Genomic DNA, 17,245 nt, shown 5'->3' with positions numbered 1-17,245 from the left:
CCCAGGAGGACTCCCCTGAGTGAGTGCCTGAGGGTCCTGCTCTTGCCACTTACCATCTGGCCTGGGGCGGGGCCTGGGGCCTCATAAGGACTGCGTGCGGCTTGCTGCCTGCTGCCCAGGAGGACTCCCCTGAGTGAGTGCCTGAGGGCCCTGCTCTTGCCACTTACCATCTGGCCTGGGGCGGGGCCTGGGGCCTCATAAGGACTGCGTGCGGCTTGCTGCCTGCTGCCCAGGAGGACTCCCCTGAGTGAGTGCCTGAGGGTCCTGCTCTTGCCACTTACCATCTGGCCTGGGGCGGGGCCTGAAGCCTCATAAGGACTGCGTGCTGCTTGCTGCCTGCTGCCCAGGAGGACTCCCCTGTGTGAGTGCCTGAGGGCCCTGCTCCTTCCTGCCACTTACCATCTGGCCTGGGGCGGGGCCTGGGGCCTCATACGGACTGCGTGGTGCTTGCTGCCTGCTGCCCAGGAGGACTCCCCTGAGTGAGTGCCTGAGGGCCCTGCTCCTTCCTGCCACTTACCATCTGGCCTGGGGCGGGGCCTGGGGCCTCATACGGACTGCGTGGTGCTTGCTGCCTGCTGCCCAGGAGGACTCCCCTGTGTGAGTGCCTGAGGGCCCTGCTCTTGCCACTTACCATCTGGCCTGGGGCGGGGCCTGGGGCCTCATAAGGACTGCGTGGTGCTTGCTGCCTGCTGCCCAGGAGGACTCCCCTGTGTGAGTGCCTGAGGGCCCTGCTCTTGCCACTTACCATCTGGCCTGGGGCGGGGCCTGGGGCCTCATACGGACTGCGTGGTGCTTGCTGCCTGCTGCCCAGGAGGACTCCCCTGTGTGAGTGCCTGAGGGCCCTGCTCTTGCCACTTACCATCTGGCCTGGGGCGGGGCCTGGGGCCTCATAAGGACTGCGTGGTGCTTGCTGCCTGCTGCCCAGGAAGACTCCCCTGTGTGAGTGCCTGAGGGCCCTGCTCTTGCCACTTACCACCTGGCCCAGGGCGGGGCCTGACAGGCCTCACCAGGACAGTTGTTACTGCCAGGGGGGCACAGAGTGTTTTTAGAGTGTTTTTAAAATGTTTTTAAAATTTTTCTTTTGGATTTTTTGTATGTGGCGGGTGGGGGTGGGATTGATGTTTGGTTGGGATTGGGGAATTTTTTTATTTTTATTTTGATGTTTTTGTAATTTTTACATTATTATTTTTTGTTTGTTTGTATTGTTTATTGGTTTTGTTTGTTTGTTTAAGGTGCTATTATGTTCTTAGGGGGAGGGGTCAGGGCTGCCGGGGAGTGGGCCCCAGCCCACAAAATGGCTGGGGCATGTTCCACAGGGGGGGATGCACTGGGACAACCGATCTCGGTGATCACGGGTAGGAGGAGGAGTTACGCTAAGACTAGACCACGTCATTACAGAGGGGGCAGGTTTAGTCGTTGTCTGAGGACTATTCCTGCCTCCGGGTCTGGTCCTGACCGGATGGATACTAGAATCAGCAAGGGATACCCACATGACCTGAAGGTGCTGCTGTGCAATGCCAGGTCAATGATTCATAAGACCACTGCCATCCATGACTTGATCATGGATGGAGGACTTGACCTGGCATGTGTAACAGAGACTTGGTTGGATGAAGCAGATGGGCCTGTCCTTGCCGCTGCTTGTCCACCAGGTTTCTCTTACGCACAGCAACCCAGGTCATGTGGGCGGGGAGGGGGGGTTGCAGTGATTTTTAGGAAGTCATTAGTTTGCACCAGGCGTCCTATTGGGAAGACCCAGTTTTCCGAGTGCATGTTCTGGAAGTTGGGCAATAGGGGCAGTACAGGATTCCTTTTGGTGTACCGACCTCCCCGCTGCACCAAGGATTCCCTGCCCGAGCTGCTTCAGGTCGTGGCGGATGTTCTCCTGGAGACACCTAGCTTGGTCGTCCTAGGGGATTTTAACATCTATGCCGACACGACCTTACAAGGGGCCGCTCGGGACTTCGTGGAAAGCATGGCCTCCATGGGGCTGTCCCTGAATAAGTCTGGCCCAACCCATAGCTGCGGACATGCCTTGGACCTGGTGTTTACCTCTATGGATGTTGGTGATCTGACACTAAGTAAAAGCGAAACGAAAGAAGTGCCATGGTCAGATCACTTCCTGGTGCAACTGGACTTCTCTGCGACCCATCCCCTCTGCAGGGAGGTGGGACCAATTCGGATGGTCCGCCCCCGCCACTTAATGGATCCAAATGGTTTCCAGAGAGTGGTAGGGGATGCTTTATCCCATGTTGATGGCCTTTCAGCTGATTCCCTGGTGGCCCGCTGGAATGTGGAGTTAACCAGGGCTATTGACTGTTTGGCTCCGAAGCGCCCTCTCCGATTGCATGGAGCCCGGACAGCCCCGTGGTTTTCCACGGATCTGAGGGCAATGAAACAATCGTTGAGACGGCTAGAGCGCCGGTGGCGGATAACTCATTCCGAATCTGACCGGACACAGGTTAGAGCTCAACGTCGAGCCTACCAAGTGGCGATAGCGACGGCGAAGAAGAATTTCTTCGCCGCCTCTATTGCATCTGCAGAAAACAGCAGCAGGAGACTTTTTCAGGTGGTTCACAATTTAGCGGAACCACCTGCAACATCGGGGCCCAGTACGGGCCACATGTTCTCCTGCAATGATTTTGCAAAGTTTTTTGCAGATAAAATCGCTCAGATTCGGGAAGAAGTAGACTCCACCGTGGGAGCAGGGCCGGGGCGGGAGAGTGCTAGAGTTCTGTCTAGTCAAGTTGAGTGGGATCAATTCCAATCTGTTACCTCCGAGGATGTGGACAGGCTGCTTGGACGAGTGAAACCAACCACCTGTCTCCTGGATCCTTGCCCATCCTGGCTTATAAAAGCTAGCCGGGAAGGACTGGGCGATGGGCTTCGTGGGGTGGTGAATGCTTCCCTCCGTGAGGGAGCCTTCCCAGACCCGCTGAAAGAGGCGGTTATTAAACCGCTTCTTAAAAAACCATCTTTAGATGCGGCCACGATGGCCAACTATCGCCCAGTCTCAAATCTTCCATTCTTGGGCAAGGTGATTGAGCGAGCGGTTGCCGAACAACTCCAGGCACGCCTGGAAGAAGCGGACCATTTGGATCCCTTCCAGTCGGGATTCAGGCCTCATCATGGGACTGAAACTGCCTTGGTCGCACTGGTTGATGATCTCCGGCGGGCTAGGGACAAAGGTGAGAGCTGTTTCCTAGTTCTGCTGGATCTCTCAGCGGCGTTTGATACCATCGACCATAACATCCTTCTGGACCGTCTTGAGGGGCTGGGAGCTGGGGGCACTGTCATACAGTGGTTCCGCTCCTTCCTCCTGGGCCGTGTTCAGAAAGTGGTGGTGGGGGATGAGTGTTCAGACCCCTGGGCTCTCACTTGTGGGGTGCCTCAGGGTTCTGTCCTCTCCCCCATGCTTTTCAACATTTACATGCAGCCGCTGGGAGAGATCATCAGGAGGTTTGGGCTGGGTGTTCATCAGTATGCGGATGATACCCAGCTCTACCTCTCTTTTAAATCAGAACCAGTGAGGGCGGTGAAGGTCCTGTGTGAGTGTCTGGAGGCGGTTGGAGGATGGATGGCGGCTAACAGATTGGGGTTGAATCCTGACAAGACAGAAGTACTGTTTTTGGGGGACAGGAGGCGGGCAGGTGTGGAGGATTCCCTGGTCCTGAATGGGGTAACTGTGCCCCTGAAGGACCAGGTGCGCAACCTGGGAGTCATTTTGGACTCACAGCTGTCCATGGAGGCACAGGTCAAATCTGTGTCCAGGGCAGCTGTTTACCAGCTCCATCTGGTACGTAGGCTGAGACCCTATCTGCCTGCGGACTGTCTCGCCAGAGTGGTGCATGCTCTGGTTATCTCCCGCTTGGACTACTGCAATGCGCTCTACGTGGGGCTACCTTTGAAGGTGACTCGGAAACTACAACTAATCCAGAATGCAGCAGCTAGACTGGTGACTGGGGGCGGCCGCCGAGACCATATAACACCGGTCTTGAAAGACCTACATTGGCTCCCAGTACGTTTCCGAGCACAATTCAAAGTGTTGGTGCTGACCTTTAAAGCCCTAAACGGCCTCGGTCCAGTATACCTGAAGGAGCGTCTCCACCCCCATCATTCTGCCCGGACACTGAGGTCCAGTGCCGAGGGCCTTCTGGCGGTTCCCTCATTGCGAGAAGCAAAGCTACAGGGAACCAGGCAGAGGGCCTTCTCAGTAGTGGCGCCCGCCCTGTGGAACGCCCTTCCAGCAGATGTCAAAGAGATAAACAACTACCTGACATTCAGAAGACATCTTAAGGCAGCCCTGTTCAGGGAAGTTTTTAACGTGTGATATTTTACTGTATTTTTGGTTTTTATGGAAGCCGCCCAGAGTGGCTGGGGAGGCCCAGCCAGATGGGCGGGGTATAAATAAAAAATTATTATTATTATTATTATTATTATTATTATTATTATAATACTTGTGGATCAGAGCTCAGTTAATTACACCAACTTTGTCTAATACTCATGTCATGGGATCTTATTTAATTATATGTCCTTGCAACTTATTGTACATTGGATCCACCACACGAGCAGTCGGTGTTCGTATAGGTGAATATCGATCCCGTATAAGAAATGCAGTAATGGAGGCACCCCGAGTTGAACACTTTATCAAATACCATCATTCAGACATAGATTTATACATGGTTCTATGGGTCAACCAGAGAAAACGTGGGATCAGGAAAAATTTTGAGAAGTTCTTGTGACAACAGGAAACTAGGTTGATTTATTTATTCAAATCCACACATCTAGGGGGTTTGAATTCAGAGCGAGATTTCAACTGTTTTATTTAAAGTCTGTAACTTTATGGTTTCAGCTTGTGTTGTGATGCCAGATTTGATACTCTGTACCTTTCAATTTTCTTACATTGTCCTTAATTATTTGTTATTTCCCACACCTGTGGATAAGCTTATAAGTTCTATACATCTGTTTTATCAGTATCAGTTAGCTACACTGGTTAGTGTGCTTACGGGGTCCTTGCCACGGGATCACATTCATCCAGTGCTTTACCAACTTCACTGGCTCCCGGTGGAGTACAGGGTCAGGTTTAAGGTGCTGGTTTTGACCTTTAAAGCCCTATGCGGCCTAGGACCCACGTACCTACGGGACCACCTCTCTTGGTATGCCCCGAAGAAGAAGAAGAAGAAGAAGAAGAAGAAGAAGAGGAGTTTGGATTTGATATCCCACTTTATCACTACCCGAAGGAGTCTCAAAGCGGCTAACATTCTCCTTTCCCTTCCTCCCCCACAACAAACACTCTGTGAGGTGAGTGAGGCTGAGAGACTTCAGAAAAGTGTGACTGGCCCAAGGTCACCCAGCAGCTGCATGTGGAGAAGTGGAGACACGAACCCAGTTCCCCAGATTACGAATCTACCGCTCTTAACCACTACACCACACTGGCTCCCTTAAGGTCCACAAATGACAACATTTTGAAGGTCCCAGGTCGCAGGGTGGTTAGATTGGTCTCAGCTAGGGCCTTTTCAGTACTGGCCCCGACTTGGTGGAATGCTCTGTCACAAGCGACTAGGGCCCTGCGGAACTTGACATCTTTCCGCAGGGCCTGCAAGACAGATCTGTTCCACTTGGCCTTAGGTTTGGACTCAGTCTGACCCTTATGTTTCCCTCCCCTTATGGTCTTGATTTATCGGCTACTTTTAAAACGAGGCTGCATTTTAAATTGCATTTTAACCTGTAATTTAAATTGGGTCCCCCCCCCTTATGTTTTTACTGTGATGTTGGTGTTAGCCGCCCTGAGCCCAGCCATTTACCTTCCCGCCGGAGCAGTACCTATTTATCTACTAGTACTTTGACGTGCTTTTGAACTGCTAGGTTGGCAGGAGCTGGGACCGAGCAATGGGAGCTCACCCCGTCGTGGGGATTTGAACCGCTAACCTTTTGATTGGTAAGCCCTAGGCTCATTGGTTTAGACCACAGCGCCACCTGTGTCCTGATAGGTCCTTGTAAAACCTTTAGGAAAAAATCTAGCAGAGAGTCTGTGGGTTTTGATAAACAAGAAATGGCAATTGGTGCTATCTCAAAATAGACTAGTTCTATCAAGCTACCCTAAGCCTTTGGGAATCTTGTCACAAGAGGAGCGTAAAGCTCACCTCTGGAGTTTTTGGAGAGTATACATGCCTGGTGTTCTTAAGAACACTACAGATTTAGAACATGTGGAAGATCTATACTTGGATGGCTTCCATGCCTGGGTGGGGGCCACATTTTGAGACTGGAGACTTGCTGTCAGAGGCTCAGGAGCAGAAGAGCAGGGGAGAGAGCAAATAGAGAGCGGAGGAGAGGAATCAGAGGGGAGCGTAGGGGAATATGACAGTGACCCGAGAGATTCCATGAGCTTCTCCAGCGAATCAGAAGATTCCCAGAAGGGGGCGCCTATGGTAAGGGCGAGGGGGGTCCCAGGGGGGACACTCCATAAACAAGGGACCAGAGGGGACTCCCAAGGGAGCAGCGGAGGATCAGGACCAGTTCCCCCACCAGAGCACAGTGGGGGGGAAGAGTCACATGAGTCAGGACCAGCCTCTCCTCCAGCGGGGAGAGAAGATGAGTCAGGGGTAACCACGCCCCCATCGGGAAGTGGGGAAACGGAGGGAATGCCAGGTCCAGCTAGCCTCCCCGAAAGAGGGAGCAGTGACACAAGTGTAACGGTCAGAAGGAAAGTGGGAGGCTGCGCGCGCGCGCCAAGTTCAAATGTGGAGGAGCGCGGGACAGCAGAAAACCCGGATTGGGAGCCAGGTCCAAAAGCCCAAAGGAGGGAGGGGGAAGAGTCAGGGGACTCAGCGTCAGAGGAGTCTAGGAGGGCTGAGACTCCGACTAGCAGGCGGACCCAGAGAAGGAAGGAACAGAGGAAGAGGTGGAGTAAGGCTAGAATCTTAAACTGGTGTCAGGGGGGAGGAGATTCAGATGGAGCTTCGACGATCTGAGGTATAGACGTAGCGTTGCGCGCTGCGCGTCTGGAAGTGAAACTGAACTTCAATAAAGACTTTTATACTAGAGAAAGAAGCAGCGTTGGTCTTGTGTGAGCTGGGACCTTGGGCAGCGCTGACACTTGCGAAGATGGTGTATAAGCACAGACGAAATCTAAGGAGGAGGGGTGTATTAGTTTCCTGATATTTCAAAAATGTGGCATCACCGGCTCCTCTGCTTCCACGTATAGATTTGGTCCCCATGCAACCCCTGACAGAGGCCAATGTTAGATTTCTGTTTATGCCACTGTGCAGTTTCTGGAGTCACAAGACTCTGTTTACATTCCAGACTGTTGGAAGTCTCGCGGGAGATGGATGTTGATGTTTCTGGTTTCCTGTTTCTTTGTCCCAGTTGGTTCTGTGCTCTCACAGCGAGAGGATGTATATTCTTTTCTGTCTGCGTAGTCAGAAATAAAACGTAGCAATGTAGCTCATATATTTCTCGTCCTGCTGTTTGTGAACTCTGCAAAATGGGAACGTGCCTGGAGCCTCATCAAAGGCTTAGGTCGTTAATCACGTCGGAGGAGGAGATTCCGAAAACTCGAGCTGGAGGAGTAGCTCAGTCGAACGGAATTCTAACAGCGGATACAGCCACAACATCTGCCTGGCTTGTGATGAGAGAGCTCAAAGATTGTGAACAGGGCTCTCCATACAAAGCACCTAGCATGGGGGAACCTACATGTAATATCTACTCTGCTCTTTTCTGCCCATGCTCTGGGGTTGCAGTTTTCAGGCTTGGAGACAGGACGGTGACTGGTTTTTGTACCAAGTTCTGTCAATTATCCCCACTGCGTTCAATAGGATCTACTCTGAGGTCACTACTGTGTAGACCATGCCAGGCTTACAAGTGGGGTGAGAAGCATACAGAAGAAATTGGAATCACTGGAGATGTTTAGAAATGGGGCTTCTCTTGGGAAGGGGCTGCCCCATTTGTGCTTCTCCAGGGGCAGGAGAATATCTAGGGCAAGAGAATCCCTGCAGGACCTCTGAGGCTCCCTTTGCTTCTTCCTCTCTCCCAGGACCCTGCAGCTTGTTGTGGCTTCTCGACTCCTCAGGAAGGATGAAAGAGATGGATCCTGCAAAGCTCATAAGGATGGAAGGGGGAAGATGGATGGTTGACCTGGTCAGGTTGTCTCCTGCATCCCTTCGCACAACATCTGAGTGTTCCCTCCCAGGGACCTCTGAGAGATCTGGTGAGTTCCAGGGGAGTGGAGATGGGGACATGGAGGGGTGGAGCCAGAGAGGTATTGGGGCTTGCTCGGGGGGCACCATTTCGGGCTCCTCCACCTGCCTGTCTGCACCTTTGTCATCTGCAGGCAATTTGAGCTAGGAATACATCACAGATCCCCGACCACCACAATGTATTGACAGCTCAAAATGTCTAAAACCAGTACTGTGTTTGAATGCTCTACCAATGTCAGACAACTTACCGATCCTTCAGGCAGCATTAGAAGTTGTGACTCTTGAAAGTAACCTGATCCTGGGCTTCCGATTTGTCTGCAAAGGGAAATGGCAAGGCGGTGTGAGTCGTCCGTTTAAAAGACGACTGTTACTGGGGCCTTTGGACAGTGGGGGTGAGTGCCAGGGTTAGACACCCCCCCCAAAAAAGTGCCCTACAGGTAGTGGGGTGTCGAGGGGACCAGCCGGGTGTGAAGAGGCTTGCCGTGATTGCTGGAGCCCTGACGCTGTATCGGCAGGTCAGCAACCACACTACCTGGGGTGTACGAGGCATCCATATCTTTCTGGTATAATTCCTCTGTGTATTCTTGCCACCTCTTCTTCATGTCTTCTGCTTCTGTTAGGTCCTTACCACTTTTGTCTTTTATTATGGTAATCTTTGTACGAAATGTTCCTTTCATATCTCCAATTTTCTTGAACAGACCTCTGGTTTTCCCCATTCTATTGTTTTCCTCTATTTCTTTGCATTGCTCGTTTAAGAAGGCCTTCTTGTCTCTCCTTGCTATTTTTTTGGAAATCTGCATTCAATTTCCTGTATTTTTCACTATCTCCCACGCATTTTGCTTACCTTCTCTCCCCCGCTATTTGTAAGGCCTCGTTGGGCAACCACTTTACATTTCCTTTTCATTGGGATGGTTTTAGTTGCTGCCTCCTGTATAATGTTACGAGCCTCCATCCATAGTTCTTCAGGCACTCTGTCCACCAAATCTAAATCCTTAAACCTGTTCCTCACTTCCACTGTGTATTCATAAGGGATTTGACTTAGATTGTATCTTACCGGCCCAGTGGTTTTTCCTACTTTCTTCAGTTTAAGCTTGAATTTTGCTATAAGAAGCTGATGATCTGAGCCACAGTCAGCTCCAGGTCTTGTTTTTGCTGACTGTATAGAGCTTCTCCATCTTTGGCTGCAGAGAATATAATCAATCTGATTTTGATGCTGCTCATCTGGTGATGTCGATGTGTAGAGTCGTCTCTTGTGTTGTTGGAAAAGAGGGTTTGTGATGACCAGCTTGTTCTCTTGGCAGAACTCTATTAGCCTATGCCCTGCTTTGTTTGGAACTCTAAGGCCAAACTTGCCAGTTGTTCCTTTTATCTCTTGACTCCCTACTTTAGCATTCCAATCCCCTATAATGAGAAGAACATCCTTGTTTGGTGTCATTTCTATAAGGTGTTCTAAGTCATCATAGAACTGGTCAATTTCAGTTTCTTCAGCACCAGTGGTTGGTGCATAAACCTGGATTACTGTGATGTTAAAAGGTCGGCCTTGGATTCGTATCGAGATCATTCTATCATTTTTGAGATTGCATCCCAGTACAGCTTTCGCCACTCTTTTGTTGACTATGAGGGCCACTCCATTTCTTTTACGGGATTCTTGCCCACAGTAGTAGATATGATGGTCATCCGAACTGAATTCGCCCATTCCTGTCCATTTTTGTTCACTGATGCCCAGGATGTCAATATTTATTCTTGCCATCTCATTTTTGACCACATCCAACTTACCAAGGTTCACGGTTCTTACATTCCAGGTTCCTATGCAATATTTTTCTTTACAGCATTGTACTTTCCTTTCACTTCCAGGCATATACGCAACTGAGCAACCTTTCGGCTTTGGCCCAGCCGCTTCATCAGCTCTGAATATACTTGTACTTGTCCTCTGCTCTTCCTCAGTAGCATGTTGGACGCCTTCCGACCTGAGGGGCTCATCTTCCAGCGTCATAACTTTTATATGCCTGTTGTCTTTCTCCATGGAGTTTTCTTGGCAGGGATACTCAAGTGGCTTGCCAGTTCCTGCTCCAGGTGGATCATGTTTGGTCAAAACTCTCCACTATGACATGTCCATCTTGGGTGGCCCTGCACGGCATAGCTCATAGCTTATCTGAGTTATTCAAGCCCCTTCGCCACGGCAAGGCAGTGATCCATGAAGGGGGGAATAACTTTTTATTTGCTTTTAAAAACAAGGATCATAGGACTAATATACAAATATGTAGACCAAGTATCTATAGCATAAGGTTCACCATTAGTGGTCAGTGTATGAGTTCTGGGTTCCTGAATTGGTTTAAATTGAAAGGGAAAAAAAGGGAAACAGGAGAGAACAGAAAACATTCCACATTGCATAGCTGAATGCCTAGTCAGGAGCTCTTGCGGCTGTTGTGTTTAGATCAAGTGTGAGTTAGTCACTTTTCCTCTTTTGTCACCAATGAAACAAAATAGAGTTAGTTTACTCTTGAAAATGGGAGTGGGGTTCAAACTGAAGAGAGTGATTTAGGTATAAATTAAAATTTAGACCAAATTTAGATTGAGGCAACAGTTGGTGGGGAGTGTGCAGGTGAAGATGTTGCTGTTTGTTTCACAGACAATTTGCTGGATCTTGACCAGAGAGCTCTGCATAAGGAAGTCAAGGAGGAGAATCGTGGGGTCATGGACCCTCTTGGTAACGCTTCCTGTTGGATCATAATATCTGTTCTGAAATTAAGCAAGTAACTTTGAAAGTCCATACATACCTCTATGTGATGAACCTTCACTATTTAGATGGAGACCAACAGCATTCGGGATTCTAACATCCCCACCATGAACCCTGAATGGAGGGATATCCACTGTTTTCTCTGCAATTTTTTTCCTTCTAGTCATGCCTTTTAAAGCAATGACCAGGTAGTCTGAACTGGCCAGGCCTTCTTAAATGTCAGCCTCAGAGCTTTAAGGGAAATTGGAGATGGAGTGGATTCCAGGATTGAGCCAAACAAAATCTATCCCAGATAAAAACCAAGCAATATGTCAGTTAATACCAGCCAACAGTGAAAACTATAGTAAGGGCTCACATCTAACTCTCTTCAGTTCCTCCTCTATCACAAGCATTCATTAACTTTGTTCTTCCTGAGGCTCTAATTAGCTTCTCTCTTCATTGCAGATGGTGATGAATTGGAAGGGAAGACCAAGGGGGACCACAACAGAATTCACATAGCAGAGAAGTCAGATAAATATACAAAGTGCGGAGAGAACATCTGCCAGAGCCCCCAGTCCACCTCACATCAAGCAAAGAGCTTTGTTCGGAGGGATAGAATCTCTTCACATGAAAGAACTAACAGCGGAGAGAAATTGTATCAGTGCAGAGAATGTGGGAAGAGCTTCAGTCACCGTCAGAATCTCACTTGCCATCAAAGAATTCATACAGGGGAGAAACCCTATCAGTGCTTGGAATGTGGAAAGAGCTTTTGTCACAGTTCCAGTCTCACTTCCCATCAAGGAATTCATAAAGGGGAGAAACCCTATGAGTGCTTGAAGTGTGGAAAGAGCTTCAATCGGAAAGATGGTCTCACTTCCCATCAAAGAATTCATACAGGGGAGAAACCCTTTCAATGCCTTGAGTGTGGAAACAGCTTTCGTCACAGTTCCGGTCTCACTTCCCATCAACGAATTCATAAAGGGGAGAAACCCTATCAGTGCTTAGAATGCGGAAAGAGCTTTAATCGGAAGGATGGTCTCAGTATCCATCAAAGAATTCATACAGGGGAGAAACCTTTTCAATGCCTTGAGTGTGGAAAGAGCTTTCGTCACAGTTCCGGTCTCACTTCCCATGAAAGAATTCATACAGGGAAGAAACCCTATCAATGCTTAGAATGCGGAAAGAGCTTCAGTCAAAGTTGCAATCTAACTAAGCACCATAGAGTTCATACATGGGAGAAACCCTATCAGTGCTTGAAATGTGGGAAGAGCTTCAGTCACAGAGAGATTCTCACTTGCCATCAAAGAATTCATACAGGGGAGAAACCCTATCAGTGCTTGGAATGTGGAAAGAGCTTTAGTCAAAGTGCACATCTCACTTCCCATCAAATAATTCATACAGGGAAGAAACCCTATCAGTGCTTGGAATGTGGAAAGAGCTTTCGTCAGAGGGTGCAGCTCACTTCCCATCAAAGAATTCATACAGGGGAGAAACCCCATCAGTGCTTGGAATGTGGAAAGAGCTTTCGTCGGAGAGGTGATCTCACTTCCCATCAAAGAGTCCATACAGGCGAGAAACCATATCAGTGCTTGGAATGTGGAAAGAGCTTTCGTCAGAGAGGTGATCTCACTTCCCATCACAGAATTCATACAGGGGAGAAACCATATCCATGCCTGGAATGTGGAAAGAGCTTCAGGTACATGCAGGTTCTTAGTTTGCATCAAAAACTTCATACAGGGGAGAAACCCTATCAGTGCTTTGAATGTGGAAAGAGCTTCAGCCAGGGGATACATCTCACTTCCCATCAAAGAATTCATACAGGAGAGAAACCATATCAGTGCTTGGAATGTGGAAAGAGCTTCAGTCTCAGGCACAGTCTCACTTTGCACCAAAGAATTCATACAGGAAGGAAACCCTATCAGTGCTTGGAATGTGGAAAGAGCTTTCGTCACAGTTACACTCTCACTTTGCACCAAAGAATTCATAAAGGGGAGAAACCATATCAGTGTTTGGAATGTGGAAAGAGCTTTCGTCAGAGTTCCACTCTCACTTTGCACCAAAGAATTCATAAAGGGGAGAAACCCTATCAGTGCTTGGAATGTGGAAAGAGCTTTTGTCACAGTTCCACTCTCACTTTGCACCAAAGAATTCATAAAGGGGAGAAACCATATCAGTGTTTGGAATGTGGAAAGAGCTTCCGGGAGGGGGCCAAGCTCACTTCCCATCAAAGAATTCACACAGGGGAGAAACCTTTTCAATGCCATGAGTGTGGAAAGAGCTTTGGTCACAATTCCTATCTCAGGATCCATCAAAGAATTCACACGGGAGAAACCTTTTCAATGCCATGAGTGTGGAAAGAGCTTTGGTCACAATTCCTATCTCAGGATCCATCAAAGAACTCAATCGGAAAGATGGTCTCACTTCCCATCAAAGAATTCATACAGGGGAGAAACCTTTTCAATGCCTTGAGTGTGGAAACAGCTTTCGTCACAGTTCCGGTCTCACTTCCCATCAAGGAATTCATAAAGGGGAGAAACCCTATCAGTGCTTAGAATGCAGAAAGAGCTTTAATCGGAAGGATGGTCTCAGTATCCATCAAAGAATTCGTACAGGGGAGAAACCTTTTCAATGCCTTGAGTGTGGAAAGAGCTTTCGTCACAGTTCCAGTCTCACTTCCCATCAAAGAATTCATACAGGGAAGAAACCCTATCAATGCTTAGAATGCGGAAAGAGCTTCAGTCAAAGTTGCAATCTAACTACGCACCATAGAGTTCATACACGGGAGAAACCCTATCAGTGCTTGAAATGTGGGAAGAGCTTCAGTCACAGAGAGATTCTCACTTGCCATCAAAGAATTCATACAGGGGAGAAACCCTATCAGTGCTTGGAATGTGGAAAGCGCTTTAGTCAAAGTGCACATCTCACTTCCCATCAAATAATTCATACAGGGAAGAAACCCTATCAGTGCTTGGAATGTGGAAAGAGCTTTCGTCAGAGAGGTGATCTCACTTCCCATCACAGAATTCATACAGGGGAGAAACCATATCCATGCCTGGAATGTGGAAAGAGCTTCAGGTACATGCAGGTTCTTAGTTTGCATCAAAAACTTCATACAGGGGAGAAACCATATCAGTGCTTTGAATGTGGAAAGAGCTTCAGCCAGGGGGGCCATCTCACTTCCCATCAAAGAATTCATACAGGGGAGAAACCATATCAGTGCTTGGAATGTGGAAAGAGCTTCAGTCTCAGGCACAGTCTCATTTTGCACCAAAGAATTCATACAGGAAGGAAACCCTATCAGTGCTTGGAATGTGGAAAGAGCTTTCGTCACAGTTACACTCTCACTTTGCACCAAAGAATTCATAAAGGGGAGAAACCATATCAGTGTTTGGAATGTGGAAAGAGCTTCCGGGAGGGGGCCAAGCTCACTTCCCATCAAAGAATTCATACAGGGGAGAAACCTTTTCATTGCCATGAGTGTGGAAAGAGCTTTCGTCACAGTTCCAGTCTCACTTTCCATCAAAGAATTCACACAGGGGAGAAACCTTTTCAATGTCATGAGTGTGGAAAGAGCTTTCGTCACAATTCCTATCTCAGGATCCATCAAAGAATTCACACAGGGGAGAAACCTTTTCAATGCCATGAGTGTGGAAAGAGCTTTGGTCACAATTCCTATCTCAGGATCCATCAAAGAACTCATACAGGTCAGAAACCATATCAGTGCTGTGAATGTGGGAAAAACTTCAGTCAAAGCACCCATCTCAAGACCCATCAAAGAATTCATACAGGGGGGAAACCATATCAGTGCTTGGAATGTGGAAAGAGCTTCATTCGGAAGGATGTTCTCACTTCCCATCAAAGAATTCATACAGAGGGAAAACCAACAAAGAAAAATAATAATGCAAACATTATTGAACAACCCTTACAAAACACATTTGTATAGAAAAGAGAAAGGGCATGGGAGAATAACTAAAAATACCCTTTATCACATTTGTATCATATCATTTGTCAACACATAGAAAGGCAGGCTCCCCCAGCGCTCCCCTGGGTGCCCCCTCTTCTCCCTGTCTCCCAACCTGAGTGATCGTTCCACTGTAGCAATAATTACTCAGAATATGCACTCCTGGATAAACCCAGCTGTATTTAGTATCCAGCCTTTTCCCTCCCCTTTAGCAAGATGGCACTTTCCCTCCATTCCGCCCCCCCCCCCAGCCCAGCCTTCAAATCTTAACCACTCAGATAGTGCAATATGACTCTTATTATGATTGTCTAATAACCCAAATTAGTATTTCTCCAGTTTCTAGGTCCAGTTTCTATAAGGCCTTATTAAAACTGTTCTAACAAATCTCAGTCAAGTCACAGTCCAAAATTATTGTCCTTTTTAATGTTCACCCAATCCTGCTTTCTCTTCTTTTACTAATCTTCTTTCCTAATCCACTGGGGGTGGGGAAGAATGCATATTAAATCCCTTTCCTCATACGAGATCATAGCTTGTGTTATGAACAGTTTCAGGAGTTGCACTGCATCCCCTTTTGCTGGATGTACATATTTCTCTGCTGACAATTCCCACACCAGCTCATCCCAATGCAGCCTTGTCTTTCTATGGAGCTCTTTCTCTCTCCTCCTGTTCTTCCCTCACCTGCTCAACAGAACCTTCTGCCACTCCCAGCGACTCCATTCCAACGACTCCCAGCTTATGACCCACACATTCACCTCAGTCTCTTTTTCTGGGACCCGTCTTGGTCTTCAATGCCAAGGTGCTCCATGTCTGGATGGAGAGCAGAGCTGCAGAAGTTTGTTTGGAGTGGATGCATCTGGTTCTCCATAAATCAGGCAGAGGCAAAGTTCATTGGCAAAAGAAGAACTTTCTACTAAAGGTTTTTCAGCTTCATTACAGAACAAAGCTTCAGGGGACTTAGCAGATGTGAAAGTTAGAAAATGAAAGTAAGAAAGAGAAACCAGCCCACTGAGCTCACAGATTTATCTTTCTGGCTCTGTGTGACCTTGAGATAACAAAACACAAATCATAATAAATCCAGCTGCCTCAGCAGAAAAGAACAAAACCTTCTGGAAGGAACCGGTTTCTCCTCTCAGGATTTTATCTGTGACATTTTGTCCCACTGCCAGAAAAGCATCTTTAGCTCCCTAGTTCCTGTGGCAACACTTTGGCCCAAGTTTCAAACTTTTTAAATTAGCATGGTGGTTAGCTTGTTGCAGGCTTGTTAAGCCTCTTTGAATATAGGATTTCTGGTAAGATCCCTTCTACTCCCTCATAAAAAGACACAACACAATCTTGTTAAAGTCAATATAAAAGTGGTTTACTCATTCAGTTCACAGATGCATCCCTGAAGGCAGACTTGGGTTACAAAAGTGTCTAACTATATGAACTATCCCATAAGGGAGTTAGTCCCAAGTAACCGCAACTGAGCTGTCACTTCTCCTAACATATAGGAAGACAAAATGGAGAAAAAGAGCAGAACATGGAGGACATATGATATTATGACCAGGGCTTATCTGAAGAGCCAAATGATTTTGGTTAGTTCAGGATGATGACATTGGGTTGCAACTATTAAGATTGCTGCGATCCTTTGATTGGTGAATAGGAATGATGTGCAATTTGCCATTCCATCCAAAAAAACCGTAGAATAAAATATAAATTACTTATTGATCGGAGAAAGAGAGGCGGATTTGACCTATGTGACCTGGAATTATATCATGCTGCAGCAGCTCTGACCTGCTTAAAGGAGTGGATTAAGTTGAAGGACACAGATGTGTTAGATCTGGAGGACGTAGGCACTCGATTTGGATGGTATGCATACCTAATACAGGGAAAGGAGAGAGTCCACAAGGGTTTTCTGGACCATATTGTAAGGAAATCATTGTATAAAATATGGATGTATATAAAGGGATCCTAGAACCCAAAACTGTTGGATTTAAGCAGGTTTCTTGCACAGCCTGCTATGATTTCTGGCCATCCTTCACACTTCCCTGTGCCACTGGACGTGAGCCAGTGTGGTGTAGTGGTTAAGAGCGGTAGTCTCGTAATCTGGGGAACTGGGTTCGCGTCTTTGCTTCTCCACGTGCAGCTGCTGGGTGACCTTGGGCCAGTCATGCTTCTTTGAAGTCTCTCAGCCCCACTCACCTCACAGAGTGTTTGTTGTGGGAGAGGAAGGGAAAGGAGAATGTTAGCCGCTTTGAGACTCCTTAAAGGGAGTGAAAGGCGGGATATCAAATCCAAACTACTACTACTACTACTACTACTACTACTACTACTACTACTCTTCTTCTTCTTCTTCTTCTTCTTCTTCTTCTTCTTCTTCTTCTTCTTCCCAGTTTC

At 47.8% G+C, this 17,245-nt stretch overlaps 1 pseudogene; it reads left to right on the top strand.

Annotated features, from left to right (window-relative positions):
* Positions 1-15,963, top strand: part of LOC128409503 (zinc finger protein 721-like) — a 60,466-nt pseudogene extending 44,503 nt beyond the window's left edge.
* Positions 15,964-17,245: the final 1,282 nt, after the last annotated feature.

Source organism: Podarcis raffonei, chromosome 2 (assembly GCF_027172205.1).
Source record: "Podarcis raffonei isolate rPodRaf1 chromosome 2, rPodRaf1.pri, whole genome shotgun sequence".
Taxonomy (NCBI): domain Eukaryota; kingdom Metazoa; phylum Chordata; class Lepidosauria; order Squamata; family Lacertidae; genus Podarcis; species Podarcis raffonei.
The sequence above is the reverse complement of the archived record's forward strand: the minus strand, read 5'-3'. Positions and strand labels throughout refer to the sequence as shown.